At 47.6% G+C, this 12,748-nt stretch overlaps 1 long non-coding RNA gene across 1 annotated transcript in view; it reads right to left on the reverse strand.

The window, feature by feature from the left end:
* Positions 1–12,694, reverse strand: part of LOC143817331 (uncharacterized) — a 203,083-nt gene extending 190,389 nt beyond the window's left edge. The window contains exon 1 of the long non-coding RNA XR_013224116.1: positions 12,642–12,694. This is a non-coding gene — a long non-coding RNA (uncharacterized LOC143817331). The remainder of the gene's footprint in view (positions 1–12,641) is intronic.
* Between the last annotated feature and the right edge of the window lie 54 nt (positions 12,695–12,748).

The raw sequence follows: 12,748 nt of genomic DNA on the forward strand, positions 1-12,748 counted from the left end.
CCAGTGTGACGCCGGCCTCACAGACAGGTATGATAATGTCTGGCCAGGACAAGTCAGGAGCATCTGTGAGAGGGAGGTGCAGGTCTCTAACCAGCATACCAACAGCTGGTAACCTCTTCAGCGCCAATGGAAACGAAGTTAATTTAATATGAGGAACAAAACACACAGGCTAAATGGAAGAGCTGTGGTTCAAAACACATAAAGATCGCCTAACCCCAATTCTGCTGGTTTCAGCATTCATCCTGGTCTCAGATTTCACCAGAACCCATGCCACAGATAACGGAACAAAGCAGACGCCTATGCCGAGTCTGAACAGAGAGTTTGTGCTTTAGAAATGACAAACCGCCCTCATACAGAAGTGTAAGCTGCACCAGGTACAACGGGAGGCCGCCCGGTAGCTGAGCCATGTCCATCAGACAGCGAGCACAGTACGCAGCCCAAAGCTTACTCCATAGTTATAATTGAGAGTCCTCAGTGGTTGATACCTTTTAATGGCTAACTGAAAAGATGGTAACAAATTGCAAGCTTTCGAGACTACATATGTCTCTTCATCAGGCAAAGACTAAAACAAATTCTGAAGAATCACATATTTATGCACAACATAGTATAGAAAAAAAAAAAGGAGAGGGGAAAAAAAACATGGATAAGCCAGGTGACATGAAGCAGAATTACCATGGGTGATAAACAGTTAGGTCCATAAATATTGGGCCAATTCTTAGATAAGGATTGTTTTATTGTCCTGTGATTAGGGTCTGGTTCTGTTGTGATGACCCCACATGGTCTGATGGGCAAGTTCATTAGTTGATGTAAAAAGACATAAATCTGTGTGACACATTCATTCCTGCATTTAGACTGTCAAAGGTCGTCATCAGTTTATATTCCCAGACTCTCCTGTCTTTCTGCGATTTGAAGTTACCCTTTAATACAAGTAATTTCATGTCCATAATGTTATGATTTGGGAGACAGAAATGTATTGCCACAGGTATATCCATTCTTTCTTCTCTTATTGTATGGCGATGAGAGTTCATCCTTGTTCTCAGTTTCTGCCCTGTCTCCCCTACACACAGACCCCCAGACCATCAGACCATGTGGGGTCATCACAACAGAACCAGACCCTAATCACAGGACAATAAAACAATCCTTATCTAAGAATTGGCCCAATATTTATGGACATAACTGTTTATCACCCATGGTAATTCTGCTTCATGTCACCTGGCTTATCCATGGTTTTTTCCCCTCTCCCTTTTTTTTTTTTTTTCTATACTATGTTGTGCATAAATATGTGATTCTTCAGAATTTGTTTTAGTCTTTGCCTGATGAAGAGACGTATGTAGTCTCGAAAGCTTGCAATTTGTTACCATCTTTTCAGTTAGCCATTAAAAGGTATCAACCACTGAGGACTCTCAATTCTAAATATTTTTCTATCTACTGGCTAACACGGTACTAAGATATATTTCTTTCCTGTATCCATAGTTATATACACACATGTAACAGGTATAAACTAACACATGCAGCTCTGTACTGACTTATGGTACTGACTTTCTGGCAGTTTCATCCTGCAGACACTAGATGGCGCTGTGGTTCCCGATGACGTCACGGCTCCTGCAGCCTCTAGTCAGTAATAGCAGCAGTAGACGTCGCCGGGTGCGGTGGCGTGCGCCTGTAATCCCAGCTACCAGGGAGGCTGAGGCTGGTGGATCGCTTGAGTCCAGGAGTTCTGGGCTGCCCTGTGCTATGTCGATCGGGTGTCCGCACTAAGTTCGGCATCAATATGGTGACTCTGTGGGAGCTCGGAGCTACCAGGTTGTCCTAATGAGGGGTGAACCGGCCCAGGTCGGAAACGGAGCAGGTCAAAACCCCCGTGCCGATCAGTAGTGGGACCGCGCCTGTGAATAGCCAGTGTAGAGCAGCCTGGACAACACAGCGTGACCCAGACTTTTTTATACACGCAGAAAATATTCATATTCAAATCATCATTATATCATTACCCTCAGTCACATCTGGAACAATTATTATTAATTTGAAGCTCGAGATAATAAACTGTACAAAACTTTTACGTTTTTCATAAAATACGTATCTATCCATGTATTTGTATTTTTTCACTGTTTCTCCATTTTCTGCTTTTCTGCCTCCTGATCTCTATGTGAGCGCTACTGACACCTACTGGTAGAACTAAGAAAATGCTTCTATCTGTGTGTGCAGTACTGGTTATTACCAGTAGAGACCGCTCTGGTCTAAACCTTCAGGACAGAACAGTAATCACTCGCACTGAGCAATTCCCCTTATAATAAGGTTGCAGTGCAGCCATCATCAGGGAATAATGGATTGTGTAAATCAGGTTTTTTTGGTCAATGTTTTTTTTTCCCCATATAACAATCTGTGTTCAAAATAAAAAGTAGTAATATAATATTATTATAACTAGATGGTGGCCCGATTCTAACGCATCGGGTATTCTAGAATATGTATGTAGTTTATAAAGATTTATGAATAATGCAATGAATACACAGGATGTATACATTATCATTAAATTTTATTGCTCAAAGAACTTAATACAACTGAACGAAATTATTAAACAGATCATCAAAATATATAAACCATTACATGAATATCTAACTGTATTTAAATAAATCATCGGACGAAAGAAGTATATCGACACTATAATATATTTGTTAACAATATCAACCCAAAATATTTTTGTACACCACATTGATTGACTGAACGTGTTCAGTAAATGTGAGTGAACCACGTGGCACTGTGACTGACAGAACGTGTTCAGTAAAAATGACTGAACTATGTCGCACTGTGACTGACAGAACTTGTTCAGTAACGTGAGTGAACCACGTGGCACTGTGACTGACAGAACTTGTTCAGTAACGTGACTGAACTACGTGGCACTGTGACTGACAGAACTTGTTCAGTAACGTGAGTGAACTACGTGGCACTGTGACTGACAGAACTTGTTCAGTAAAAATGACTGAACTATGTCGCACTGTGACTGACAGAACTTGTTCAGTAACGTGACTGAACCACGTGGCACTGTGACTGACAGAACTTATTCAGTAAATGTGACTGAACCACGTGGCACTGTGACTGACAGAACTTGTTCAGTAACGTGACTGAACTACGTGGCACTGTGACTGACAGAACTTGTTCAGTAACGTGAGTGAACTACGTGGCACTGTGACTGACAGTACTTGTTCAGTAACGTGACTGAACCACGTGGCACTGTGACTGACAGAACGTGTTCAGTAAACGTGACTGAACTACGTGGCACTGTGACTGACAGAACTTGTTCAGTAAAAATGACTGAACTATGTCGCACTGTGACTGACAGAACTTGTTCAGTAACGTGAGTGAACCACGTGGCACTGTGACTGACAGAACGTGTTCAGTAAAAATGACTGAACTATGTCGCACTGTGACTGACAGAACTTGTTCAGTAACGTGAGTGAACCACGTGGCACTGTGACTGACAGAACTTATTCAGTAAATGTGACTGAACCACGTGGCACTGTGACTGACAGAACTTGTTCAGTAACGTGACTGAACTACGTGGCACTGTGACTGACAGAACTTGTTCAGTAACGTGAGTGAACTACGTGGCACTGTGACTGACAGTACTTGTTCAGTAACGTGACTGAACCACGTGGCACTGTGACTGACAGAACGTGTTCAGTAAACGTGACTGAACTACGTGGCACTGTGACTGACAGAACTTGTTCAGTAAAAATGACTGAACTATGTCGCACTGTGACTGACAGAACTTGTTCAGTAACGTGAGTGAACCACGTGGCACTGTGACTGACAGAACTTATTCAGTAAATGTGACTGAACCACGTGGCACTGTGACTGACAGAACTTGTTCAGTAACGTGACTGAACTACGTGGCACTGTGACTGACAGAACTTGTTCAGTAACGTGAGTGAACTACGTGGCACTGTGACTGACAGAACTTGTTCAGTAACGTGACTGAACCACGTGGCACTGTGACTGACAGAACGTGTTCAGTAAACGTGACTGAACTACGTGGCACTGTGACTGACAGAACTTGTTCAGTAAACGTGACTGAACCACGTGGCACTGTGACTGACAGAACGTGTTCAGTAAACGTGACTGAACTACGTGGCACTGTGACTGACAGAACTTGTTCAGTAACGTGACTGAACTACGTGGCACTGTGACTGACAGAACTTGTTCAGTAACGTGAGTGAACTACGTGGCACTGTGACTGACAGAACTTGTTCAGTAACGTGACTGAACCACGTGGCACTGTGACTGACAGAACGTGTTCAGTAAACGTTACTGAACTACGTGGCACTGTGACTGACAGAACTTGTTCAGTAAACGTGACTGAACTACGTGGCACTGTGACTGACAGAACTTGTTCAGTAACGTGAGTGAACTACGTGGCACTGTGACTGACAGAACTTGTTCAGTAACGTGACTGAACCACGTGGCACTGTGACTGACAGAACGTGTTCAGTAAACGTTACTGAACTACGTGGCACTGTGACTGACAGAACTTGTTCAGTAAACGTGACTGAACTGCGTGGCACTGTGACTGACCGAACTTGTTCAGTAAACGTGACTGAACCACGTGGCACTGTGACTGACAGATCTCGTTCAGTAAATGTGACTGAACTACGTGGCACTGTGACTGACAGATCTCGTTCAGTAAACGTGACTGAACTACGTGGCACTGTGACTGACAGATCTCGTTCAGTAAACGTGACTGAACTACGTGGCACTGTGACTGACCAAACTTGTTCAGTAAACGTGAGTGAACTATGTGGCGACCAATCAGCGACGTGGGATAATAAATGGAGCAGAACGTCGTGATCCTGGAACATTGGATGGAGAGGTATTGGTTGACACCTTACAAATTATTAACCTGTCTGATTATTCCCTGTCCTCGGTTGAACTGTCGGTCCTCCGTAGAGCCTTGACATTTGTACCCACACAGAAGGCTGATAAGTTTATTCTTATCAAGGATTTGTATCTTTTTTCTAGAAAAATCACTTTCCAAGTGATGTGTAAAAAACCTGATATTTTGCAGACTATATCTCTGGACGAACGCCAGGCTTTCCAGGATTTGCTGGACTTATTGGAGGAGAATCAATCGGCCACTAACATTAGGACATTTCCACATAAAAACAACTCTTTGATGGCACCTTCTTTCTCATTGGTTCCGGCTATAAAGATTTTTTTATGAGCTTTTAAAACGAGACATTATGGCCATGTCTCCCCAGGTGGGCATATCCTCTAATCTTTCTATTGCAGAAAGTCGGGCCATTTCAGATTTGAAAAATAATGGTGTTGCGCATGCGCCTGGGCACTATGACGACGGCAACACTTCCGGCTATAGCCAGGCTTTTTTTTTTGTGCTTTCTGCTGTGTCTCCTGTGAGTGTGCGGCGCCATGACTTCACACCAGTTAGTGATTGTTTAATTTAACCTTTTGTATTTATACCTCATGCACTGCACGTCGCTATGCGTCGTTCTGTAGAAAAAACGCATCCTGCAAAAGTGCTTGCAGGATGCGTTTTTTCTCCATAGACTTTTATTAGCGACGCATTGCCACACGTCGCGACGGTTGCGTCGTGTTGCGTCGGACCGTCGGCACAAAAAAACGTTACATGTAACTTTTTTTGTGCGTTGTGTGTAGCAATTCCGACCGCGCACGCGCGGCCGGAACTCCGCCCCCTCCTCCCCGGAGCTTAGAATGGGGCAGCGGATGCGTGGAAAAACAGCATCCGCTGCCCCCATTGTGCGGCGCTTCCACACTATGCGTCAGTGCACTGCAACGTCGCATAGCGACGTGCAGTGCACGACGCTAGTTGTTGTGAATTCTGTTCTCGAGCTCCCTCCTGTGGTTATGAATGGTACTTCGGCGAGTTCTGTCCATGGACTCCCTCTGGTGGCTGTGAGTGGAGCTGCTGGTTCTGAGGTTCCTTCTCCCAGCTGATCTCGTTTCGGCCTTGGCTGGCTGCTCTATTTAACTCCAGTCAGATCGTTACCTGATGCCAGCTGTCAATGTCCTAGTACTGGTTCAGTTCTCTTGGATCTTTCAGATGACCTGTCTACTTCAGCAAAAGCTAAATCCCTGCTAGTTTATTTGTTACCATTGTGTTTTTGTCCAGCTTGCTATTATGACTTTGTCTTGTTAGCTGGAAGCTCTGGGATGCAGAGTGGCACCACCGCGCCGTGAGTCGGTGCGGTGCTCTCTTTTGCACACTCTGCGTGGTTTTTTGTTAGTTTTTTATGCTGACCGCAAAGATACCTTTTCTATCCTCAGTCTATTTAGTTAAGTCTGGCCTCGTTTGCTGAAACCTATTTCATTCCTGTGTTTGTGACTTCCATCTTAACTCACAGTCAATATATGTGGGGGGCTGCCTATTTCTTTGGGGAATTTCTCTGAGGCAAGGTAGGCTGTATTTTCTATCTTCAGGGGTAGTTAGCTCTTAGGCTGTGAAGAGGCGTCTAGGCAGAGTCAGGAACGCTCCACGGCTATTTCTAGTTGTTGTGATAGGATTAGGGGTTGCGGTCGGCAGAGCTCCCACTTCCCAGAGCTTGTCCTGCATTACTAGTTTGCTCATCTGGTCATTTCTAGTGCTCCTAACCACCAGTTCAATCATAACAGCTAGTGTGAAAGTAGCCTTACTTGGGCGTATTAACCCTGACTATTCTCCAGCAGCGGGCTTTATATTTCCTATGACTGTTAGACCCTTTGTTCACATCTTATTTCTTGAGACACTGGATCCTTTCAACAATTGGTATTATACCCTTTATATCTTATCCTTTATAGGCATGTTTGCCCTCTTCAATCTTTATGCCAGGGGCGTAACTACCGCGGTCGCAGCGGTCGCCAGTGCGACCGGGCCCGGCGGGTCAGGGGCCCGGCAGGTCAGAGGCACCCAACACCATTTTGCAGTGCAGGAGATTCCTCCTGCACGGCAACAGTCCGAGGCGTATCTAGGGGGAGGGGGCAGCCGGGGCACGTGAGAGACAGGAAGCAGCTCCAGTCATCACGGTGAGACAGCTTCTCCTGCTCTGCACTCGCAGCCCTGGGACAGAAGGCGAGAGCAGGGGGGAGGTGCGGGACAGAGCCACTTTAGTCAGGAGAAGCTGAGGAGCTGCAGCCGGTTTACATCAGCCACCCCTGTACCAGAGAGGAGATTGTGAGTTGTGTATATGAGCTGGTATCTGGTGTGTGTGTCTGATATCTGTAGTGTGTGTGTGTGTGCGTGCGCGTGCGTGTGTCTGATATCTGTAGTGTGTGTGTGTGCGCGTGCGTGTGTCTGATATCTGTAGTGTGTGTGCGTGCGTGCGTGTGTGTGATATCTGTAGTATGTGTGTGTGTGCGATATCTGTAGTATGTGTGTGTGTGTGTGTGTGTGTGTGTGTGATATCTGTATGTGTGTGTGTGTGTGTGATATCTGTAGTATGTGTGTGTGATATCTATAGTGTGTGTGTGATATCTGTAGTGTGTGTGTGATATCTGTAGTGTGTATGATATCTGTAGTATGTGTGTGTGATATCTATAGTGTGTGTGTGATATCTGTAGTATGTGTGTGTGTGTGTGATATCTGTAGTGTGTGTGTGTGTGATATCTGTAGTGTGTGTGTGATATCTGTAGTGTGTGTGATATCTGTAGTATGTGTGTGTGTGATATCTATAGTGTGTGTGTGTGTGTGTGTGTGCGTGTGTGTGTGTGTGTGATATCTGTAGTGTGTGTGTGTGATATCTGTAGTGTGTGTGTGTGATATCTGTAGTGTGTGTGATATCTGTAGTATGTGTGTGTGTGATATCTATAGTGTGTGTGTGTGTGATATCTGTAGTATGTGTGTGTGTGTGTGTGTGTGTGTGTGATATCGGTAGTGTGTGTGTGTGTGTGTGTGTGTGATATCTGTAGTGTGTGTGTGTGATATCTGTAGTGTGTGTGTGTGTGTGTGTGTGATATCTGTAGTATGTGTGTGTGTGATATCTATAGTGTGTGTGTGATATCTGTAGTATGTGTGTGTGTGTGTGATATCTGTGGTGTGTGTGTGTGTGTGTGTGTGTGTGTGTGTGTGTGATATCTGTAGTATGTGTGTGTGTGATATCTATAGTGTGTGTGTGTGTGACATCTGTAGTGTGTGTGTGTGATATCTGTAGTGTGTGTGTGATATCTGTAGTGTGTGTGTGTGTGATATCTGTAGTGTGTGTGTGATATCTGTAGTATGTGTGTGTGTGATATCTGTAGTATGCGTGTGTGTGATATCTGTAGTGTGTGTTTGTGATATCTGTAGTGTGTGTGTGATATCTGTAGTGTGTGTGTGAGACAGGGGCGTAACTACCACGGTCGCAGCGGTCGCCGCTGCAAGCGGCTCTGGCAGGTCAGAGGCCCATGTGTCCCCTTGAGCCTGTCTCCCTTGTCCCCTTATGCTTGTGTCACTTGTCCCAGTGTGCCAGTCTCCCTTGCCCATTAGTCCCTGTGTGTCCCCATGTGCCTGCCTGTCTCCTTTGTCCCCTTGTGCTTGTGTCAGTCTCCTTTGTCCCCTTGTGCTTGTGTCAGTCTCCCTTGCCCACTAGTCCCTGTGTGTCAGTCTCCCTTTCCCACTTGTCCCTGTGTGTCCCCTTGTGCTTGAATCCCTTGTCCCCGTGTGTCCCCTTGTGTCAGTCTCTCTTGCCCACTAGTACCTGTGTCCCCTTGTGCCTGTCTCCCTTGTCCCCTTGTGCTTGTCCCTTGTCCCCGTGTGTCTCCTTGTGTCAGTCTCCATTTCCCACTAGTCCCCTTGTATCAGTCTCCCTTGCCCACTAGTCCCCGTGTGTCCCCTTGTGTCAGTCTCCCTTGCCCACTAGTCCCTGTGTCCGCTTGTGCCAGTCTCCCTTGTCCACTAGTCCCCGTGTGCTCCTTGTGTCAGTCTCCCTTGCCCACTTGTCCCCGTGTGCCCCTTGTGTAAGGCTCCCTTGCCCACTAGTCCCCTTGTGTCAGTCTCCCTTGTCCCCTTGTATCAGTCTCCCTTGCCCACTAGTCCCCTTGTAACATTCTCCCCTGCCTCCTAGCCCCCATGTGTCCCCTTGTGCCTGTCTTCCTTGCTCCCTAGCCCCCCTATGTTACCCTTGTGCCTGTCTCCCCTAACCCCCTTGTGCCCTCTCCCCTGCCCCCTCGTCAGCATTTGCTCGTGTCTTTCTCACTGCCCCTGTATGGAGGGGCTGCATTATACTATGAGGGGGGCTGCATTGTATTCTATGGGGGTTACATTGAATTGTATGGCAGGGCTGCAGGGGCGGGGGCCCATTTGGAAGTTCGCACCGGGGCCCATAACTTTGTAGTTACGCCACTGCTTTATGCCCTTTATTCTATAGGGGCTATGCCTTATGTATGATGGTTTACATTGTGATATCAGGTTTTTGTATATATTTTGTCATACATGTTCTCCATGGGGTCATCATCGGGATCCGAGCATGCTTACAGTACACTGCAGAATGGTATCTAGCAATACCTTATATATGAGGTTCTATACTTTGGCACCAGGATCTCTGTGTATATAACATCACAATCAAATTGTATTCAGCATATTACTGCATGGGGTTTTATACCGTGATACCAGGTCTCTATATTATCTTGCCATGTATATTTTCTATAGCCCCACAGTGCCCCTCCACACAGGACGCCCTGACTATACTCACACAGAGTAGGATGCCCCACAGTGCCCCTCCACACAGGATGCCCTGACTATACTCACACACAGTAGGAAGCCCCACAGTGCCCCTCCACACAGGACGCCCTAACTATACTCACACAGAGTAGGATGCCCCACAGTGCCCCTCCACACAGGACGCCCTGACTATACTCACACAGAGTAGGATGCCCCACAGTGCCCCTCCACACAGGATGGCCTGACTATACTCACACACAGTAGGAAGCCCCACAGTGCCCCTCCACACAGGACGCCCTGACTATACTCACACAGAGTAGGATGCCCCACAGTGCCCCTCCACACAGGACGCCCTGACTATACTCACACACAGAGTAGGATGCCCCACAGTGCCCCTCCACACAGGACGCCCTGACTATACTCACACACAGTAGGAAGCCCCACAGTGCCCCTCCACACAGGACGCCCTGACTATACTCACACAGAGTAGGATGCCCCACAGTGCCCCTCCACACAGGACGCCCTGACTATACTCACACAGAGTAGGATGCCCCACAGTGCCCCTCCACACAGGACGCCCTGGCTATACTCACACACAGTAGGATGCCCCACAGTGCCCCTCCACACAGGATGCCCTGACTATACTCACACAGAGTAGGATGCCCCACAGTGCCCCTCCACACAGGATGCCCTGACTATACTCACACACAGTAGGAAGCCCCACAGTGCCCCTCCACACAGGACGCCCTGACTATACTCACACAGAGTAGGATGCCCCACAGTGCCCCTCCACACAGGACGCCCTGACTATACTCACACACAGTAGGAAGCCCCACAGTGCCCCTCCACACAGGACGCCCTGACTATACTCACACAGAGTAGGATGCCCCACAGTGCCCCTCCACACAGGATGCCCTGACTATACTCACACACAGTAGGAAGCCCCACAGTGCCCCTCCACACAGGACGCCCTGACTATACTCACACACAGTAGGATGCCCCACAGTGCCCCTCCACACAGGACGCCCTGACTATACTCACACAGAGTAGGATGCCCCACAGTGCCCCTCCACACAGGACGCCCTGACTATACTCACACACAGAGTAGGATGCCCCACAGTGCCCCTCCACACAGGATGCCCTGACTATACTCACACAGAGTAGGATGCCCCACAGTGCCCCTCCACACAGGACGCCCTGACTATACTCACACACAGTAGGATGCCCCACAGTGCCCCTCCACACAGAATGCCCTGACTATACTCACACAGAGTAGGATGCCCCACAGTGCCCCTCCACACAGGACGCCCTGACTATACTCACACACAGTAGGATGCCCCACAGTGCCCCTCCACACAGGATGCCCTGACTATACTCACACACAGTAGGATGCCCCACAGTGTCCCCACCACATATCATGATACACCCACAGTGCCCCTCCACACAGGATGCCCTCACTATGCTCACACACACAGTAGGATGCCCCACAGTGCCCCTCCACACAGGATGCCCTGACTATACTCACACACAGTAGGATGCCCCACAGTGTCCCCACCACATATCATGATACACCCACAGTGCCCCTCCACACAGGATGCCCTCACTATGCTCACACACACAGTTGGATGCCCCACAGTGCCCCTCCACACAGGATGCCCTCACTATGCTCACACACACAGTAGGATGCCCCACAGTGCCCCTCAACACAGGACGCCCTGACTATACTCACACACAGTAAGATGCCCCACAGTGCCCCCACCACATACCATAATACACCCACAGTGCCCCTCCACACAGGATGCCCTGACTATGATCATCAACCAGCATGGTTCCTACTTATGATGCCCCCACCATCCTCCTGCCAAAAACAGTATGATTGCCCACACATGATCTCCTAACAGTGCCAATGCACACACATAGTAGGATGCCCCATAGGGCCCACCTTCACTTCCACTCCACCTGCAGATCTCCGCTCTGTGCTGTGTAGTCTGGCGCCACTTTCGCCGAGCCGCAGACAGCACAGGTGAGTGGTGGAGCAAGGAAATGACGCTCCTCGCTCCACCATTATAGTCAATACTATCTGCATCCTAAGAACATAGATACAGCTAAAAGGGGGACATGATACCAAACTAACAGGGCAGCAGGATAGCTTCCCAAATTCTGGACCAGCCCTCCAGATCTCATACTGTGGGTGGTCTGTCTTCTTCTGGACCTATAGATGAAGCATCTCAGTGCCACCTGCCACGCACCGAAAAAACTTCTGGAAGCGCCTCTTCCTGGACATTTTGAGAAGATAATAGGTCACCTGAGAGATTTGCTGACTCTTTTAGGAGTCCAGGAGGTCTCTTTTCCCAGGAGAGTTCACAAGTACCAGAGGGCTCCTGAAAAAAAGCGAAACCACCCAGACTCCGAGAAGAGTGGTCAAATCTCTATGGATACCAGCGCTTCTTCAGTGGCGGGGCTAAGAGGTGTGTAGAGCGTGAAAATGTATGGGGGAAAAAATGACTGTGGCGCAATTATGGAGCCGTGCAGCATGTTACATAGCTGCTAGGAGACTGCTGCCGTTTAACCCTTCACATGCCAGTCTCTGACAGAGATGTCTCTTGAAGAGACGTGATCCCTGAAAGGGCACAACAGGGTAACTACCATGTGTTGTCATGGCAACTTGCTGAAGGCCCCCTGTCTCCGCCATATTGGTGCTCGTCCTGTTCAAACTGAGCTACAGGCTGCTACCTTCATAAACCAATAAGAGCTCAAAAAAAAATTTTAAGCCTGTAAAATATATATGTTTGGCAAAAAAGACAACAAAAAAAGTTATGCCCCGTGGAAAAAAATTGGGGTGGAAAGAAAAATCCACAGGTCATGAAGGAGTTAAAATGTATTCATGTTATGACTATTTTTTTTAAAGTGAAATATATCATGTAATAACCGATTTAAACAGAGTAAATTCTTCAAATACATTGTAATAGCCTCCACACAAGGGGAAAAAAAACTACATTACCCACAACACTTTGCTCCTTCCGATCAGTTCCTCACCTCTGCTTTACGGCTGGTGATAATCTGCTTTGTCTCCAGTGCGGCGGCCATTTTGGCGGCGACTCCCATTGG

This window comes from Ranitomeya variabilis, chromosome 3 (assembly GCF_051348905.1).
Source record: "Ranitomeya variabilis isolate aRanVar5 chromosome 3, aRanVar5.hap1, whole genome shotgun sequence".
Classification (NCBI taxonomy): Eukaryota; Metazoa; Chordata; class Amphibia; order Anura; family Dendrobatidae; genus Ranitomeya; species Ranitomeya variabilis.